Source organism: Pseudophryne corroboree, chromosome 1 (assembly GCF_028390025.1).
Source record: "Pseudophryne corroboree isolate aPseCor3 chromosome 1, aPseCor3.hap2, whole genome shotgun sequence".
Taxonomy (NCBI): Eukaryota; Metazoa; Chordata; class Amphibia; order Anura; family Myobatrachidae; genus Pseudophryne; species Pseudophryne corroboree.
The window spans coordinates 1,243,575,137-1,243,597,269 of NC_086444.1; positions in this window are offsets into that span (position 1 = coordinate 1,243,575,137).

Genomic DNA, 22,133 nt, shown 5'->3' on the forward strand with positions numbered 1-22,133 from the left:
TTGCATCGCTCTCAAGCCTCATTTATTATTTAACTGGTTCCAGCCAGTATCCACTCTGTGCCAACACCTGTCTGGTTCTAACCAGTACCCACAGCAGCATTTTATCTTCAGCAGTCCAGCTTTCCCTGGAACACCAGCTGGTACGACCCTGGGCTTTCTGCATTGCTACAGTTGAGCCTGGTAAGGACTTTCCAACTTGTAGATAATAAGAACTGTCTCATACCACCAGAGCTCTGTGGCCCCTGCCACCCTGTAGTACCCAGGAACTGTATTATTATTTCTCTGCTGATTTTTATGTTTCTTTACTGCTACTGTGATGCATGGAGTTTGTCATAAATAAACATCATTGACTTTTATTCCTGGTTGTCGTGGTCACGCCTTCGGGCAATTTTTCTATATGTCTAGGGGTCTGATACAACCTGCCAGGTTCCATTACACCTCAGCCCCTACAACTGAGGCTGCCTCCCGTCAGCTCAGGCCCTCAGTTGTGACAGGCGGTAGTTCCGCCTCTGGATATAGTGTGTAATATACTGTGTAATATATAATGAGTGATATAATGTGTGATATAATATAATGAGTGATATACTGTGTAATATATAATGGGTAATATAATGTGTGATATAATCAGGACCGGCTCTAGGCAGGTCTACTACGGTATGCCAGCATCGGGGCGAGTGCAAAAGAGCCCGTGCGGGCACGGTGGCGTGCTACCCACGCTATTCATTCTCCTACCAGGGGTGTGGTGGACACCCCAAGAGGGAAAATAGTTGTCGGTATGCCGGGTGTCGGGAATCCAGCGCCAGGATCCCGACAGCCGCGTGGTGACTCCCTCAAAGGGGCGCGCCGATTTTACACCTCCATATCGTCTCCCAGTTGCATTGCTGCAGCTGCTCGTGGTGGTCACCGGTGGATGCAATGTGGGTCCGACACCACTACAGGGGGTTGGCTGCCGCCGATAGGTGGGATGATCTTGTTGTGTGCTCCGCGCTGTCCGGTGCCTGCTCCACCGGCTGTGTGGGTTCAGAGTGCCTGGACTGCCACTGCTGTGAATGTTCTCCTGTCCAGTGAGGCTGCAGGCAGCGCACAGAGTATCCTGTATCATTGCGCACTTCCTGGTTCCTACTACTAGTGTACACGCCGGCCAGCACGCTTCTGGGACGCCGGAGGAGGAGGACTACGAGTGGCGCCGGCAGTGGACTGATCTGGATGACGAGGCTGAACCTGACATGGGAAGCTGACCAGTTTACCCCCACCTTCTCTGTCTCCCCCCCCCCCCCCCCCCTTCATCCCCAGCCAAGCCCGCACAGGAGGACCGGAGGAGCTACTTGGACAGACTGGAGCCGTAACCAGAGAAAGAGAATCCCGACAGCATCTTCACCAGGTGCGTGTTGCCCTAGGCACCTTTCCCGCCAGCCTGCCCATTGCACTGGGAGCATATGTGTATCTGGCACTTTGGGGACATATAATGTGTATCTGGCACTGTGGGGGCATACACTGTGTATCTGGCACTGTGGGGGCATATGTGTATCTGGCAATGTGGGGGCATATAATGTGTATCTGGCACTGTGGAGGCATGTGTATCTGGCACTGCTGTGGGCATATGTGTATCTGGCACTGTGGGTGCATATAATGTGTATCTGGCACTGCACTGCTGGGGGCATATAATGTGTATCTGGCACTGCACTGCTGGGGGCATATAATGTGTATATGGCACTATTGGAGGCATATGTGTATTTGGCACTATTGGGGGCTAGCACTATACTGGAGACATTATCTGTAAGGAACACTACTGTGGGCGTTATGTGTTAGGCTGCTAATTGTGCTTGTAGAGGGGGTGGGAAAATATATTTATAGTTTAATAATATAAAGTTGTGAGGCCACGCCCACTTTTCCAGGAGCGCATGGGGGGTTTCAAAATTGTCTCGCTCAGGGTGCTAGTAGGACTGGTGCCTGCCCTGGATATAATATAATGTGTCTACTGTCAGTTCCAGCCCGGTATCCTGCTCCATCAGTTCCAGCCCGATATCCCATACTGTCAGTTCCAGCCCAATATCCTGTATCATCGGTTGCAGCCCGGTATCCAGCTCCATCAGTTCCAGCCCAATATCCTGTACTGTCAGTTCCAGTCCGGTATCCTGCTCCATCAGTTCCAGCCCGATATCCCATACTGTCAGTTCCAGCCCAATATCCTGTATCATCGGTTGCAGCCCGGTATCCAGCTCCATCAGTTCCAGCCCAATATCCTGTACTGTCAGTTCCAGTCCGGTATCCTGCTCCATCAGTTCCAGCCCAATATCCTGTACTGTCAGTTCCAGACCGATATCCTGTATTATTGGTTCCAGCCCGGTATCCTGCTCCATCAGTTCCAGCCCAATATCTTGTACTGTCAGTTCCAGCCTGATATCCTGTACTGTCAGTTCCAGCACGATATCCTGTATCATCGGTTCCTGCCCGGTATCCTGCTCTATCAGTTCCAGCCCAATATCTTGTCCTGTCAGTTCTATCCTGATATCCCGTACTGTCAGTTCCAGCCTGATATCCTGTACTGTCAGTTCCAGCCTGATATCCTGTACTGTCAGTTCCAGCCTGATATCCTGTACTGTCAGTTCAAGCCTGATATCCTGTATCATCAGTTCTAGCCCGGTATCCTGCTCCATCAGTTCCAGACCAATATCCCGTACTGTCAGTTCCAGCCTGATATCCTGTACTGTCAGTTCCAGCCCGAGATCCTGTACTGTCAGTTCCAGCCCGATATCCTGTACTGTCAGTTCCAGCCCGGTATCCTGCTCCATCAGTTCCAGCTCATCAGATGGAAGCGGCTTTGTGATGGTGTGTGACCATAGGTGTTACACTGGTCGCTGAGCGTTTTTCCTCCCTGGTGCACTCAGCAGCCATCAGACGTACTCATGCAGTGATAAAACCATCCACGCCCCAGCATCGGATGCAAGAAGCCTCTACTAGGGATGACCTCGGACCGAGGTACCACTGCTGTTCTCCATCACTTGCGCCATCTGTGTCTTACATCAATGGCAGTAAACCATCATTGGGCATCCGTGCTGAAGGTCATGGGAAAGTGATGGACCAATCAGGGAGAGGGGTAATGACTAAGTGACATACCGGGGAGGTAAGTGCAGTGGGCCAAGGGAAAAACATATCAGCGCATCTTTGCCGTCAGTGGTGGGGAACCATGAAACCTCACTAATGGCAACAACATCGACCATCGGTGGCAAACCATGAATGTCCGGTGCCCATCTACTTCGTATCGGCGGCATCAGTGGTTGCCAAACAGATGAGCAGAAGTTCTTTAACAGGAAAGATCATTTAGTAAATAGTGATCCAGTAGCTTTATTACAACAGCAGGTCATGTCCGTGCTGCAACTTCCACGAGTCTGGGTGTGACCAGCCCCTCATGGCAAGGCACTGGTAGCACCATACAACAGCCACCATTACTCCAGTGGAAGAGTTCATCAGCTGCAATAACAATTTTATGCTATAGACTACGGGCCTTATTCATGTGTACGCAATGGCCGATGTCCAGACTGCACATATGCTGCAAACCATCTCACAGTGAGGATTTCATGGAGAAGTGATTGACGGGAAGTGACTGGAGATGATAACAAGGAGCAGCGGTAAAAACGCGGGTGTATCATGGAATGAGTTTGTAATGGCTCCAGCGGGCCTCTCTTTTCATTCCTGGGCGGCAGCTTCACTTGCTGACATTAGCTGCTCCGTAGCCTAGAGAATCGCAACTGCAGTTGTATACAAACATGAACTAGGCCCTATGTACGAGGGTTGTTCCTCTCACGTGTGTAATGTTCTCTACGTCAGTCTCATTCCCCACCAGGCCAGAGCAGGTAGACCGCTGCTTCCCCTGATGGCCATCAGACTGCCCCTCATTTGAGAGTCACACTGTCCCAGCATCCGGTGTAAGATGGCGGGGCGGTCAGACACATGGTCACACAGTGAGATGCGTAGTGCGATCAGATATCTGCGTCTGTAGCCACATCAGCAGCGGAGATTCATCACCAACTTGTGGTGGTGTACGGTGATAGCGTCTTGTCACGGGAACAGGTTTGGGTTTGGTTCATTGCCAGTGATGGACGTGCTTGGCCGGCCGGAACTCTGCTCACCTTGATTTTTCATATCACCCTATGGGTGCTGGTAGATACAGTGCATCTGGAAAAAATTCACAGCGCTTCACTTTTTCCACATTTTGTTATGTTACAGCCTTATTCCAAACTGGAATAAATTAATTTTTTCCCTCAAAATTCTACACACAATACCCCATAATGACAACGTGAAAAAAGTTTTTTAGTGATGTTTGCAAATTTATTAAAAATAAAAAACTAAGAAATCACATGTACATAAGGATTCACAGCCTTTGCTCAATACTTTGTTGATGCACCTTTGGCAGCAATTACAGCCTCAGATCTTTTTGAATATGATGCCACAAGCTTGACACACCTATCTTTGGGCAGTTTCGCCCATTCCTCTTTGCAGCACCTCTCAATCTCCATCAGGTTGGATGGGAAGCGTCGGTGCACAGCCATTTTCACATCTCTCCAGAGATGTTCAATCGGATTCAAGTCTGGGCTCTGGCTGGGCCACTCAAGGACATTCACAGAGTTGTCCTGAAGCCACTCCTTTGATATCTTGGCTCTGTGCCTAGGGTTATTGTCCTGCTGAAAGATGAACCGCCGCCCCAGTCTGAGGTTAAAAGAGCGCTCTGGAACAGGTTTTCATCCAGGATGTCTCTGTACATTGCTGCATTCATCTTTCCCTCTATCCTGACTAGTCTCCCAGTTCCTGCCGCTGAATAACATCCCTACAGCATGATGTTGCCACCACCATGCTTTACTGTAGGGATGGTATTGACCTGGTGATGAGCGGTGCCTGGTCTCCTCCAAATATGACGCCTAGCATTCATGCCAAAGAGTTCAATCTTTGTCTCATCAGACCGGAGAATTTTGTTTCTCATGGTCTGAGAGTCCTTCTGGTGCATTTTGGCAAACTCCAGGTGGGCTGCCATGTGCTTTTACTAAGGAGTGACTTTCGTCTGGCCACTCTTACCATACAGGCCTGATTGGTGAATTGCTGCAGAGATGGTTGTCCCTCTGGAAGGTTTTCCTCTCTCCACAGAGGAATGCTTTAGCTCTGACAGAGTGACCATCGGGTTCTTGGTCACCTCCCTTCTCCCCGCTCAGTGTAGATGGCTCTAGGAAGAGTCCTGGTGGTTCCGAACTTCTTCCATTTACAGATGATAAGAGGCCACTGTGCTCATTGGGACCTTAAAAGCAGCAGATATTTTTCTGTACCCTTCCCCAGATTTGTACCTCGAGACAATCCTGTCTCGGAGGTCTACAGACAATTCCTTTGACTTCATGCTTGGTTTGTGCTCAGACATGCACTGTCAAGTGTGGGACCTTATATAGACAGGTGTGTGCCTTTCCAAATCATGTCCAATCAACTGAATTTACCACAGGTGGACTCCAATTAAGCCGTAGGAACATCTCAAGGATGATCAGTGGAAACAGGATGCACCTGAGCTCAATTTTGAGCTTCATGGCAAAGGCTGTGAATACTTATGTACATGTGATTTCTTAGTTTTTTATTTTTAATAAGTTTGCAAAAATCACAAAAAAACTTTTTCACGTTGTCATTATGGGGTATTGTGTGTAAAATTTTGAGGGGGTAAATTAATTTATTCCAGTTTGTAATAAGGCTGTAACATAACAAAATGTGGAAAAAGTGAAGCGCTGTGAATACTTTCCGGAAGCACTGCATATACTCATGTGACAGAAAAACTGACATTCGCCTTATGTGCCACCACACCCCCACATTACAGGTAACTTCCGCATCCGAAGTACTATATATAGGCAGATGTCTCTGCAATCCACTGTCATGCAACTCACAGTGCAGATGGTATTGTATCACAATTTATTAAGTGTTGAACAATGCTTGATAGTTGGTTCCAGAGAGTGGGTCACTTCATCTCTGGAATCAGCATGAAATTTGGATATTTTGGCGGGCATTATAACATCAGACCGCTGTGCTATTTTGCCGGAGACAACAGCACCATTTAAAGCCGAGTCCACAAGTGGCATCAACGTTCAAACAGTGCAACATTCCCTTCTGAGGGGTATAGGAGCAGACGGCCCACTTGTGTCCCATTACTGACCCAACGGCACCATGGGCTGATGATCACCATCACTGGATGAAAGATGACGGGAAACGTGTAGCCTGGTCCGTTGATTTGAGGTTCCAGCTGTGCAGGTGTATGAACACCCCACAAGGCAATGGATTGCGTGTGCCAACAAGGGGCAGCTCGATGCGGCGGTGGCTCTGGTATGGTGCTGGCGTTATGACCTCTGATACATCTGCAGATATCAGTGACGGGCAGACTCCATGTAACAGCGTCATTTGCACCCATTCATGTCATGCATTCACTGAGACAGGCTCCTTCAGCAGGGCAATGTGCCACCGCTTAGGTCCACAGACGCCAGATTATGGCTGCAGGGGCATTCCTCCGAGTCAGCTCCCTAGAGACGCCAGATTATGGCTGCAGGGGCATTCCTCCGAGTCAGCTCCCTAGAGACGCCAGATTATGGCTGCAGGGGCATTCCTCCGAGTCAGCTACCTAGTGCGCCAGATCTGAACCCAACAGGACACGGACGCAGTTCATTGTGCCATGAAATGTGGATCATGTTTCAGGAGGCATGGCGTACAGTATCTGCACAGAGCTCGTGGAGACCATGTCCCATCGTATTGCGGCTGTAATCTGATCGAAAGGAGGTTTTAGACATTACTGGACTTTTGTATCTCTATCTAGCACGAGTGTGTGTGTGTGTGTGTGTGTGTGTGTGTGTGTGTGTGTGTGTGCGAATCTCAGAGTGCTCTATTTATAACACATATATGTACATATTCATTTACACATGTGAACACAAAATGCCCTTATTAAGAATCTGGCACCAACAGGATTTACAGCTCCGTTTTGTCCACATGTTGCATTGGGTTCAGTATGTAATGCCGACGGATGAGCTGCCGATGGTCAGAATACCGATATCGGCATCCCGTTGTCAAAGTCAAAAAAAATATTACATAGAGAGAACATACAAACCACACACATTTAAGTCGCTATACTTGCAAATATGCGCAGCGAGCACAGCAATATATGGAAACACACGCATTTGCTCGGACATGGCACGGAGATGGATTCGGCGCTTGTTTCATACAGTACATGGTTATAATAATGTCAAGCACCAGACATCATGGAGATTTAGAATTGGCTGATGAATTGATGTCATGAATATGTATTATCTGAACAGAACCAGATGCGCCCATCATGTTTGGTATTGAAGCAAGCAGAATGATGTGTGGGTTAGTTTGATGCTGGTTGTGAAGTTGTGGGACATTGCAGCGGATAGATATGATTATATGTATAAAAGCTAAGATCACTTTGTTAGATGAACAATGGATGATCAAGCCAACCTTTTACTAAGATTTTCAGGGCTGAACCTGATTAACATATACAAAGCTAGAGAGACCCCTCCCCCAGGTACTGGTCAAACAGGAAGGTAGTCTTTCAGTGTTGCTGGTTGCATCAGAGAGCAGATGTGATGTGGCTGCACTCAGAACAGAGCTCTCAGAAGCATGGCTGGATCATCGCCAGGCACCAAAGGCTAAGTATCATAATCTCAATATCTCATGGCTGATTGGCATAGAGTAGTTTTAAATGTGTGTTTTGTGGTGGGGTAGTTGTGGAATGATGGGTAAGCATAGAGTGGTTGGTTTGGAGATACAAATGGCTTGGGGATGGTGAGGCTTGCGCAGCTGTGTGATTGTTGGGTGTTTGTGTTGGTGCCCTGTGGAGTCTGTGATGAAGTGGTACATTAGACAACCTGTAGCATAGCATTTGTGGTATTTGTTTGCCTATGGTGATTTAAAATAGATTGTGCTGGTTTGTTATAATATATCTTGTTAATCATAAATACCACCATGCAGTTGCGTTTGGGCATGTGCTTGTAGCAATGGCAGGCTGAGATGTGTGGTTACATTGTGATCTGGTCTTGTGATGAATTTGCTCTGGTTATTGAGATACTGAAGTTGTTTGGAATGTGAAAGTGAATAAGATGGTTCTAGGAAGTTGGATTGAAATTGTGAAAGGTGATTTAGATGGTTTGGAATTGTAAAATCAGAACATATGCATTGTTCTGAGGCTTGGACATTTTGGAATAAAATGGAGTCTTGTGTCTTCTGCTATGTGATTGTGGTGTAGTAGAGAGTGCCATGTGTTTGGACCTGCAAATCTAAAATGGCTGCTGCCGGGTGTTTTCCCCTCCCCCTTTCAACCATGTGTTGCAGTCTTCATGGGAGTTTTCTCAAAATGGAGTCTAGCTTCTGTCCCATGCGGTATTGTAGGGTTGTGTATATAGGGACAGCCAGTATGGGTAAGGTCAAGTATTTTCTCCACAAAGATTCTCAGCATTGAATAACTGCGCAGCGATTGTTCCTCACATGTGTTGTTCCTCACATGTGTAAGCTTCTCTGCAATCATATTGTCTGTATTGTTATGGTGAGCCATTTCTCTCTCTCTCTCTCTCTCTTCTCCTCTTTCTCCCTTATTTTCCCTTAAATAGTATTGTATTGTATTTCCTGTGTAGTTATCTGGTTAGGTAGTCTATGTTATATTGTAGTGTATGATTTGTATTTGTATTAATTCTTTTGCAAGTATATCATTCATAATATATATATTAGGCGTTGGACCCTGAGCACGGTATCTGTGTATTTCTTATAGTGTTAAGTATTCTCAGAGCGTCGGTGACGCTCGAACAGCTTTAAAGGTAATAAGGTTATTCTGTGTTGCATTTACACTCTACCACTACACAGAGGTTTACAGTATAAGTACATTCCTTAAGGTATAGTTAAGGGAGTACCCTTGCGGTACTTTTTGCGCCAATTGCGTACTGTGTTCTTTAACCTTTAACGTGTTTTTAATAAGATAAATATTTAGCTTTGTTAGATGGGGGCTCTGGTCCGCGATATCACGATCTTAATGATGCACTGTACATTACAAACGCGGCTGTAATTGACCGGCTAATGATGGACATCTCGCAAAATGCTGAAAAAAAAAAAAAACCATCCACGTTAATGTATTGTGGTATCAGTAAGACGCTGATAGGAAATTTTAAGGGACAAGGCGTTTCTCATAATATTTAAGATGCTAAAATGTATTTTTATTGTCGCAAAACCAGGTTCAAATGGATCATATCGTGTTTGAGTAAGATTAGATTGTTTATCTGTTTAAGTAGGTTTAAAAGTACATTTAAAAGTTACTTTGGGAGCTAGCATGGTGATTTTCTTTATGGCAGGAGAGGCCGCATGGTCTGTCCACCATTTTGTGTGACCCTCATGGAGGTGGAAGGGGGAGGAGCGGCCATTTTGGGAAGGTCAATATTTTTTTTTTTTTTATTAACGGCTGATTTTCAGTTGACTCAGGAAATAATCAGCCATCCATTGTCAAAAAAGAAATCATCATTTAATGAGTTTTTTTAATGCATTTATTTAATCTATATCATAGTCAATCATAAGTAATAGTGATTGGTACTTATATGTAAAATCTATATGCGTGTGCTTACATCAATGTATGTTATTAGATTAAATTTAGAATTGCATTTTCATCTGTGTACTTTCACATATCTCACCTTCCTGTTTGCCATTTGAATTGATAAACGTGCTAAGAGAGATTTGTCGCTATTTAAATAGTTAAAGTGTAAAAGTAATACATTAAGGGGTAAATTGTAAGACACACGCACAGCTTTACCTGAGATACAAGGAAAGACCTGTGTGGTGCTTGGTAGATGATTACAGTTAAAGATCATCTACATTGATAAACGTGCTAATTGTATTTTTGTGGCCAGCGTACACGTGTCTCTAACAAAAGGGTTGAGACTCGCGTACGCAACTCAAAGGCCGACGCACGCAGCGTATATTACGCAACGGAGCGTCTGGGTACGCCCACGTAACTCAAATCACACGGTAGTGTTATTTGTAACAGGCGAAAAGGTTGCAACGTGGTAAGTAGCGCAAGTCTATTTTAGTGTCCGAAATTTAGATTAACAGATCCTTCTCCAAATTCACAACACATCTGGTCTAAAGAAAAATTTCTGCGCAGAAATAGAAATAGAAACAAAAGTGTACATGTGGTGAGTGAGTGTGTTATATACAATTTTGAGGTTGAACCACAAGAAAAGTATCGAGTTCTCGTGAAGGTACATACATGTAAGTGACGTGCATGGTGGCTAGGGAGGCATCCCTGGTTAAACATAAAATTTGAGCATTAGAGTGTAGCAGACCAGGAGGTCATACTGTAACAGACCAGGAGGTCGCATAACAGACCAGGAGGTCCAGGTACAGCAGACAAGGAAGTCCGCTATAGAGACAAGTAGCACAACACCAAGAAGGGTTGGTGCGGAACCCATATAGGCCATTTAAGCTCTGGCTGAAGGAATTCGCAGCCGAAATTTTCGATTCCACTGGTCGCTCAGTACATAAGATTAGTTGCTTATGTGCTAAACGATTGTACCGCACGTAATTGTGTGCACTAGTTAGTCTGACCGGTACCATTTGTGTACGAAACCGGTCATAAAACTATTTGTACATTCTAACGTGATTTGTGAAATTTTTTTTATTTTAAGGGAGGTTCGCTGGTCACTCAGGAACTATCCAACAACCGATACTTGCTGGGGAACACGCCCCAGTAAATAAAGGTTCACAGGGGCCCTGGGTTGGGTACAACAGCTCTGGATACAGTGATTGCAGTACTGGCCAACGTGGGCGAGAAGTGAGTGGAGTACTCGGTAAACTTCACCGCCTGCCCCGGACATCTTGGTTTTTTGTAAGGGTTCGCTGAAGAAAAGCAACACCTACGAGTTATGGGGGCCAGTTGTTCAGGCAGGGGGCGATCAACCTCGGTTCGGGTTGATTTAGTAAACCGACCAGTCGGGTCGGCAAGGTACGTGATGTGTGAAAAATACGGTTCACACACAGAGGTTTTATGTGATGAATGGGAGAGAATGACGGTACATGACGGGGAGAAATTCCCAAGAGTAGGTAGCTTCAGCCCAGAAGTGTTGCAAAATTTAAGGAGGAGGATATGTCTCATTAAATCAGTAAAGAGACGGACCAAACATTATGATTGTTTAAAATTATGGCAACAGGAAAGTGAATTGCAAAGAGAGTTAACTGACATATCTGACTCTCATCTTGGGAGGAGAGACATGGCAATGGAGAGGATTACGGTTGCAGAGAAATGGCACAATGTTGTACGATAAAAATGCACTTAGTAACTGTATTAAGAATGAAAGTGTTAAATGTAATAATGTTTATGAAAATGAAAGTGTAAAAATTACAAATGTTAACCTGTGCAAGTCGCACCCCATGTTAAACTTCCCTCAGGATTACCAACAAGAAAGTGAGCCCAGAACGATGTCGGCACCTCTTCCAGAAGCCATCCTACAAGACATCCAGGTGGACGCGACCAAATTGGTAAAGGCAATAATCAAACCCCCTAACGGAGGGTCAGGTGAGGTCGTGTCCACAGGTACGTACAATGTTTTATATCACGCACAAACAAATGTACCCCATATTGTAAGACCAAAACAAGGTGATGTAATTGAGTTTAGTCCTGTCAGGGTGATCACAGTCCCCAATGGGAAGACTGACGATCAGGGAACCATTCCCGTCAAGGACAGTGCAATGCGCCATCCCTGGTCCCGGACAGAATTGAGATCAATCATGTCTGATTACCCAGATCCTAGGAAAGATCTAACTGTATGATCAAAGATTCACAGAAGGTATATCAACTCCCTAGACAACGACATAATCATGGTATCCAAGGAATCAGGTAGGTACAGGGAAAGCGGTTGATGGTGATGAGCATCCAAGCGTTTGAGGAGGCATCAAATCAACCAAAACCCCAGGCCATTGGCACATGGAGGAACTCAAGGATTTGTGATCTTTGCAAAAGAGAAGGGCATTATGCCAGTAACTGCAACAGCCCACATAAAGTCAGACCCCCTAGACATGAAAATGAGCAAAAGTTAGGACACACCAAATTATAATCAGGGATCATATAGGAAGAATTTTGGGCCACACCCATAATATATATTCAGGAAAGGGGATCACTAGGACGGATGGTAAGCCTGAGGTTACAGTTAATGAAATGGGAGGTCAGTTCCTTGCAGACACAGGAATGACCGGGTGAAAAGTTGTAAATGTATCTGTGAAATGTTTCTTTTTCTCTCCCCATCTCTGACGATTATTGGTAGGACTCAAACATTGCATATCTGCTTGGTCTTTGCAGAAGTCTACCAAACCCCAGCATGACCCACCCACATCAATGTATCCTGGACAGATACAGAGGGTATGGAGGTGCTGGTGGGAGGGACTGCGCAAGGAAACCATCAGACATGTAGATATGACAGCCTGACGATCTGACAATGTTTTAAAATGTTTGAAAAATGTTTTTTTTTTCTCTTTTCCTATTGATGGCTATTGTTGATTTAAGTAATATACACATGCATATAAATTGTTCTCTCTCTTTTGTTTTTTTTTGCTGTTGTTGTTTTCTCTCTCTTCTCACTCATGCTTTCATGTTTTAAAGATGGTATGTCACCCATCAGTTAGACAAATGGTAATGCAAGATTTTTGCTCCTTACAGAAAGATCGCTGGTTTGGAGGGAATATTGCATCACCAGAATGTTCGTTTGGAAGACTGAGAGACAGCACCTTTGAGAAGACAGCAGAACAAGAAGAACAACAAGACGAGAGAACTAATTATCGTAACAAGTTTCTCTCCCCCTCAAACTGTTTTCCTGTACCCCCATTACAAATTTCTTCTTTTCTCCTCCTGTAAGATGGACTTGCCCCAAGAGACTGTGATATGGATTTTCCTGTTGACCATGATGTTGACCCGAGCAGTCTGTTCCGGTGAGAGTACCATGGAGGTCGAGAAAGGATCCAGAAAGGTTCCAATGACTAAGACGGAGGTGTAAATTTCCAATAGCAACACAAGCACCGAACAAAGGCGAGTACCGGAAACAATCTAACAGCCATGTTATTTGTAAACATTGTGAAGGATTGTTAGCTGAAGAAAACTGTATCTGTAGGCTCTGTGACAATGTAGTTGAGGATGGGTGCATTAAGAAATGCCAATCCAGTTTTAATATCCACATGGACCGGCATCCATTGAGTGACTATCACTCCTTAGTGGGTAGTGTGTTAAATAAGACAGATTGTTGGGTATGCTCTCAAGTACCTCAAGGTCATAGCAAATCAGGGCTAGTACCATTTCCTTTAACGTTAGGGGAGGTACTTGAGTTAAGTGGTGGGAGACCGGTGGACAGGAGGTTTAATATCTCCAGCCCTCCTAGTTTGAAGCTCCACCAATATCATGTGGATAGGTCCCTATTATGTTTTAACATCTCTAATCCCCGAAAGCCGGGAAATTGGGAAGTGTCATGGAGTAACCAAACCATGACCTTTTCGCATAGAGCAGATAGAATGCCTACAGATACAGAGCTCATACGCCACATAGCCGATAGTGGAAAATATTTCCGATATAGGTATACCCTAGGAAGTAGGATTACGAGAGTTGGAGAGGTATCACTAGGATACAGTGCACAGATCGTACAACCTGATACGTGTAAACAGATGGGAGAATTAGGGTTAGGAGAGTTCACATGGAAGATGTGTAATATGGTAATGTCCTACTCCGTCCCATATGTTCTCCCCGATGATGCATATTTCATATGCGGGAGGAAGGCGTATGAGCGGCTTGCCCCAAACTCAGAAGGATTGTGCTATATTGGAAAAGTACTACCTGAGGTAATGAGTCTAAGGAGTGGGGAAATTGTAATTCCAATGGATTTGATTTATGACCCAACGGTAGAAACAATGATGTGATGAAAATGCGATTATACGGTCCGTTTCTTTCACCTGTTTTTCCGTTTTTCTCCAAGGTAAAAAGACCCACTTGGACGAGGAATTTGATGAGCCGATATACAGACAACAGATGGATTAAAGAAGAAGTTTTGACAACCTTATACACAGATTTTTGATGAACTATGCCATGGATCCCCAGTTTCCCTAGAAATTTTAAAATTACGCTAGCCCAACACTTTTGTAAATCTATGGACATTGACAGCTTTTGCTCGCACCTTATGGGCAAAAGCACAAAGAAGACTGCAACCAACAGACACCGAACAAGACTTCAACCGACAACTGTACATTAACCTGGCATAGAATACCACTGCATTTACCGTAATTATGTCTTATCTTCATCTCTACAACCTTCAGGTAATGACACACATAGTCGATAGGGAATCCAGGCACAGATATCAGCAACCACATACCTCCCCCATTCATGTATCATCAACTAAAATGTGCTCCCCCATTTTGTTGCAACCAAAAGCCGAAACGAGCTCGGTAAAGTTTGACAGCCCATCCACAGACCCGTACCACGGGATAAGAAGGAATTCAAATGTATACTTCGCAATACCTCGAAGCTTGATTTAAAACACGTACGGCACGATGATACATGACCCCCCAAACATGGATTCATACATACATACTTCTGCTATCTCACTAGGTCATACCTTTTTCCCCCCTTCTTCTCTCCTCCCTTACCCAATCATAGAAATGTATTTACATATGACATATATTTTTCTCTTTTTGAAATGTTTTAGGAAGTGGCAGTTATTGGTGACTGCCAAAGGGTGGACTGTCAAAGTAAAAAAAAATATTACATAGAGAGAACATACAAACCACACACACATTTAAGTCGCTATACTTGCAAATATGCGCAGCGAGCACAGCAATATATGGAAACACACGCATTTGCTCGGACATGGCACGGAGATGGATTCGGCGCTTGTTTCATACAGTACATGGTTATAATAATGTCAAGCACCAGACATCATGGAGATTTAGAATTGGCTGATGAATTGATGTCATGAATATGTATTATCTGAACAGAACCAGATGCGCCCATCATGTTTGGTATTGAAGCAAGCAGAATGATGTGTGGGTTAGTTTGATGCTGGTTGTGAAGTTGTGGGACATTGCAGCGGATAGATATGATTATATGTATAAAAGCTAAGATCACTTTGTTAGATGAACAATGGATGATCAAGCCAACCTTTTACTAAGATTTTCAGGGCTGAACCTGATTAACATATACAAAGCTAGAGAGACCCCTCCCCCAGGTACTGGTCAAACAGGAAGGTAGTCTTTCAGTGTTGCTGGTTGCATCAGAGAGCAGATGTGATGTGGCTGCACTCAGAACAGAGCTCTCAGAAGCATGGCTGGATCATCGCCAGGCACCAAAGGCTAAGTATCATAATCTCAATATCTCATGGCTGATTGGCATAGAGTAGTTTTAAATGTGTGTTTTGTGGTGGGGTAGTTGTGGAATGATGGGTAAGCATAGAGTGGTTGGTTTGGAGATACAAATGGCTTGGGGATGGTGAGGCTTGCGCAGCTGTGTGATTGTTGGGTGTTTGTGTTGGTGCCCTGTGGAGTCTGTGATGAAGTGGAACATTAGACAACCTGTAGCATAGCATTTGTGGTATTTGTTTGCCTATGGTGATTTAAAATAGATTGTGCTGGTTTGTTATAATATATCTTGTTAATCATAAATACCACCATGCAGTTGCGTTTGGGCATGTGCTTGTAGCAATGGCAGGCTGAGATGTGTGGTTACATTGTGATCTGGTCTTGTGATGAATTTGCTCTGGTTATTGAGATACTGAAGTTGTTTGGAATGTGAAAGTGAATAAGATGGTTCTAGGAAGTTGGATTGAAATGGTGAAAGGTGATTTAGATGGTTTGGAATTGTAAAATCAGAACATATGCATTGTTCTGAGGCTTGGACATTTTGGAATAAAATGGAGTCTTGTGTCTTCTGCTATGTGATTGTGGTGTAGTAGAGAGTGCCATGTGTTTGGACCTGCAAATCTAAAATGGCTGCTGCCGGGTGTTTTCCCCTCCCCCTTTCAACCATGTGTTGCAGTCTTCATGGGAGTTTTCTCAAAATGGAGTCTAGCTTCTGTCCCATGCGGTATTGTAGGGTTGTGTATATAGGGACAGCCAGTATGGGTAAGGTCAAGTATTTTCTCCACAAAGATTCTCAGCATTGAATAACTGCGCAGCGATTGTTCCTCACATGTGTAAGCTTCTCTGCAATCATATTGTCTGTATTGTTATGGTGAGCCATTTCTCTCTCTCTCTCTTCTCCTCTTTCTCCCTTATTTTCCCTTAAATAGTATTGTATTGTATTTCCTGTGTAGTTATCTGGTTAGGTAGTCTATGTTATATTGTAGTGTATGATTTGTATTTGTATTAATTCTTTTGCAAGTATATCATTCATAATATATATATTAGGCGTTGGACCCTGAGCACGGTATCTGTGTATTTCTTATAGTGTTAAGTATTCTCAGAGCGTCGGTGACGCTCGAACAGCTTTAAAGGTAATAAGGTTATTCTGTGTTGCATTTACACTCTACCACTACACAGAGGTTTACCGTATAAGTACATTCCTTAAGGTATAGTTAAGGGAGTACCCTTGCGGTACTTTTTGCGCCAATTGCGTACTGTGTTCTTTAACCTTTAACGTGTTTTTAATAAGATAAATATTTAGCTTTGTTACCGTCCATTAAAATCCCAAAAGCCCCGCAGTTAGCACCCTAAACTACCCTGGTCTCCTACCCTAACCCTCCCTTGTGGGTGCCTAACCCTCCCTTCCCTGCTGCCTAAACCAAACCCTTCCCGCTTGGTGCCTAACCCTAATCCTTCCACCCCGATACCTAACCCTCCCTTGTGAGTGCCTAACCCTCCCTTCACCACTGCCTAAACCAAACCCTCCCCGTTTGGTGCCTAACCCCCCTCCCCGATACCTAACCCTAACCTTCCCATCCCTACACCCTAACCCTCCCTTCCCCGCTGCCTAAACCAAACCCTCCCCGCTTGGTGCCTAACCCCCCTCCCCGATACCTAACCCTAACCTTCCCGTCCCTACACCCTAACCCTCCCTTCCCCGCTGCCTAAACCAAACCCTCCCCGCTTGGTGCCTAACCCCCCTCCCCGATACCTAACCCTAACCTTCCTGTCCCTACACCCTAACCCTCCCTTCCCCGCTGCCTAAACCAAACCCTCCCCGCTTGGTGCCTAACCCCCCTCCCCGATACCTAACCCTAACCTTCCCGTCCCTACACCCTAACCCTCCCTTCTCCTGCCTAAACCTAACCCCCCCCCCCTTTCCACCGCTTAGGAGACTTTCGGGAATCTCGGTGTTGACACCTGGAATCCCAGCGGTGTCTGCATTTTCTAGTCGGGATTATGGCCACTGGGCGGTATTATGGTCGCCGTTGGTATTTTGTCTGCCGGGATCCCGTCCGGCAGCATTTTAACTGCATCCCGTTGTATTTCTCTATCGGCACGTGTCTTTCCGCATTGGGCATCTTTATCCAGTTGTACGCTGGGCCTGTGCCCGGGTATGACTAAGGGGACTGGACAGTGGCTGGCGTGTAGGCCCCTCCAAAGTACAGTAAAGGCATGGTGAGGGCGTGTGGCTGTGAATTACATGTAAAATGCCCATAGACGTATCACCAACGTTTCTGGCTGGAGGAAGTCGGACTTGCAGATACAGTAGCCCTGGAATCATTTGTACACTGATGATGATGATCATGACTGCGTCTGATTGGTTGCAACATGTTGGAAACACAATAAAACAGTTTAACTGCTGCAGAGCGCACTCGTGTTACACCAATCCAGTACGCTTCATACTCCGCAGAGCGCACTCGTGTTACACCAATCCAGTATGCTTCAAACTCCGCAGAGTGCACTCGTGTTACACCAATCCAGTACGCTTCATACTCCGCAGAGCGCACTCGTGTTACACCAATCCAGTACGCTTCATACTCCGCAGAGCGCACTCGTGTTACACCAATCCAGTACGCTTCATACTCTGCAGAGCGCACTCGTGTTACACCAATCCAGTACGCTTCATACTCTGCAGAGCGCACTCGTGTTACACCAATCCAGTACGCTTCATACTCCGCAGAGCGCACTCGTGTTACACCAATCCAGTATGCTTCAAACTCCGCAGAGTGCACTCGTGTTACACCAATCCAGTACGCTTCATACTCCGCAGAGCGCACTCGTGTTACACCAATCCAGTACGCTTCATACTCCGCAGAGCGCACTCGTGTTACACCAATCCAGTACGCTTCATACTCTGCAGAGCGCACTCGTGTTACACCAATCCAGTACGCTTCATACTCTGCAGAGCGCACTCGTGTTACACCAATCCAGTACGCTTCATACTCCGCAGAGCGCACTCGTGTTACACCAATCCAGTATGCTTCAAACTCCGCAGAGCGCACTCGTGTTACACCAATCCAGTATGCTTCAAACTCCGCAGAGCGCACTCGTGTTACACCAATACAGTACGCTTCATACTCCGCAGAGCGCACTCATGTTACACCACTATAGTACGCTTCATACTCCGCAGAGCGCACTCGTGTTACACCAATCCAGTATGCTTCATACTCCGCAGAGTGCACTCGTGTTACACCAATCCAGTACGCTTCATACTCCGCAGAGCGCACTCGTGTTACACCAATCCAGTACGCTTCATACTCCGCAAAGCGCACTCATGTTATACCACTATAGTATGCTTCATACTCCGAAGAGCGCACTCGTGTTACACCAATACAGTATGCTTCATACTCCGCAGAGCGCACTCGTGTTACACCAATCCAGTACGCTTCATACTCCGCAGAGCGCACTCGTGTTACACCAATCCAGTACGCTTCATACTCTGCAGAGCGCACTCATGTTACACCAATCCAGTACGCTTCATACTCCGCAGAGCGCACTCGTGTTACACCAATCCAGTACGCTTCATACTCCGCAGAGCGTACTCGTGTTACACCAATCCAGTACGCTTCATACTCCGCAGAGCGCACTCGTGTTACACCAATCCAGTACGCTTCAAACTCCGCAGAGCGCACTCGTGTTACACCAATACAGTACGCTTCATACTCCGCAGAGCGCACTCATGTTACACCACTATAGTACGCTTCATATTCCACAGAGCGCACTCGTGTTACACCAATCCAGTACGCTTCATACTCCGCAGAGCGCACTCGGGTTACACCAATCCAGTACGCTTCATACTCCGCAGAGCGCACTCATGTTATACCACTATAGTATGCTTCATACTCCGCAGAGCACACTCGTGTTACACCAATACAGTACGCTTCATACTTCGCAGAGCGCACTCGTGTTACACCACTATAGTACGCTTCATACTCCGCAGAGCGCACTCGTGTTACACCAATCCAGTACGCTTCATACTCCGCAGAGCGCACTCGTGTTACACCAATCCAGTACGCTTCATACTCCGCAGAGCGCACTCATGTTACACCAATCCAGTACGCTTCATACTCCGCAGAGCGCACTCGTTTTACACCACTATAGTACGCTTCATACTCCGCAGAGCGCACTCGTGTTACACCAATCCAGTACGCTTCATACTCCGCAGAGCGCACTCGTGTTACACCAATCCAGTATGCTTCATACTCCGCAGAGCGCACTCGTGTTACACCAATCCAGTACGCTTCATACTACGCAGAGCGCACTCGTGTTACACCAATCCAGTACGCTTCATACTCCGCAAAGCGCACTCATGTTATACCACTATAGTATGCTTCATACTCCGCAGAGCGCACTCGTGTTACACCAATACAGTATGCTTCATACTCCACAGAGCGCACTCGTGTTACACCACTACGCTTCATACTCCGCAGAGCGCACTCGTGTTACACCAATCCAGTACGCTTCATACTCCGCAGATCGCACTCGTGTTACACCAATCCAGTACGCTTCATACTCCGCAGAGCGCACTCATGTTACACCAATCCAGTACGCTTCATACTCCGCAGAGCGCACTCGTGTTACACCAATACAGTACGCTTCATACTCCGCAGAGCGCACTCATGTTACACCACTATAGTACGCTTCATACTCCATAGAGCGCACTCGTGTTACACCAATCCAGTACGCTTCATACTCCGCAGAGCGCACTCGTGTTACACCAATCCAGTACGCTTCATACTCCGCAGAGCGCACTCGTGTTACACCAATACAGTACGCTTCATACTCCGCAGAGTGCACTCGTGTTACACCAATCCAGTACACTTCATACTCCGCAGAGCGCACTCGTGTACGCTTCATACTCCGCAGAGCGCACTCGTGTTACACCAATCCAGTACGCTTCATACTCCGCAGAGCGCACTCATGTTATACCACTATAGTATGCTTCATACTCCGCGCAGCGCGCTCGTGTTACACCAATACAGTACGCTTCATACTATGCAGAGCGCACTCGTGTTACACCACTATAGTACGCTTCATACTCCGCAGAGTGCACTCGTGTTACACCAATCCAGTACGCTTCATACTCCGCAGAGCGCACTCGTGTTACACCAATCCAGTACACTTCATACTCCGCAGAGCGCACTCGTGTTACACCAATCCAGTACGCTTCATACTCCGCAGAGCGCACTCATGTTACACCAATCCAGTACGCTTCATACTCCGCAGAGCGCACTCGTGTTACACCAATCCAGTACGCTTTATACTCCGCAGAGGGCACTCGTGTTACACCAATCCAGTACGCTTCATACTCCGCAGAGGGCACTCGTGTTACACCAATCCAGTACGCTTCATACTCCGCAGAGCGCACTCGTGTTACACCAATCCAGTACGCTTCATACTCCGCAGAGCGCACTCGTGTTACACCACTATAGTACGCTTCATACTCAGCAGAGCGCACTCGTGTTACACCAATCCAGTACGCTTCATACTCCGCAGAGCGCACTCGTGTTACACCAATCCAGTACGCTTCATACTCCGCAGAGCGCACTCATGTTACACCAATCCAGTACGCTTCATACTCCGCAGAGCGCACTCGTGTTACACCACTATAGTACGCTTCATACTCAGCAGAGCGCACTCGTGTTACACCACTATAGTATGCTTCATACTCAGCAGAGCGCACTCGTGTTACACCACTATAGTACGCTTCATACTCCGCAGAGCGCACTCATGTTACACCACTATAGTACGCTTCATACTCCGCAGAGTGCACTCATGTTACACCACTATAGTATGCTTCATACTCAGCAGAGCGCACTCGTGTTACACCACTATAGTACGCTTCATACTCCGCAGAGCGCACTCATGTTACACCACTATAGTATGCTTCATACTCAGCAGAGCGCACTAGTGTTACACCACTATAGTACGCTTCATACTCCGCAGAGCGCACTCATGTTACACCACTATAGTACGCTTCATACTCCGCAGAGCGCACTCGTGTTACACCACTATAGTACGCTTCATACTCCGCAGAGCGCACTCATATTATACCACTATAGTACGATTCATACTCAGCAGAGCGCACTCATGTTACACCACTATAGTATGCTTCATACTCCGCAGAGCGCACTCATGTTACACCACTATAGTACGCTTCATACTCCGCAGAGCGCACTCGTGTTACACCACTATAGTACGCTTCATACTCAGCAGAGCGCACTCATGTTACACCACTATAGTATGCTTCATACTCCGCAGAGCGCACTCATGTTACACCACTATAGTACGCTTCATACTCCGCAGAGCGCACTCATGTTACACCACTATAGTACGCTTCATACTCCGCAGAGCGCACTCATGTTACACCACTATAGTACGCTTCATACTCCGCAGAGCGCACTCATGTTACACCACTATAGTACGCTTCATACTCCGTTTGGGAGGGGGAAAGCCAGATTAACCGTGATGTGTTTTTTCATTAAGACTGATTGCACTATGAGAAACCTATAACAATAAATAAACTGCTATAGACAGTGATAGATTACATCATCACTGCCCGCTCAGTCGGAGAGAATTGCGCCAGCTAGGACTTTAGGTATCGTGGAGATAAACCCGGTGAGATCACATCAGTATCGCCACCACTGCAGCGTCTTCTTAGCTAATCTGTGACCTTCCACAAGGAAAATTCCCTT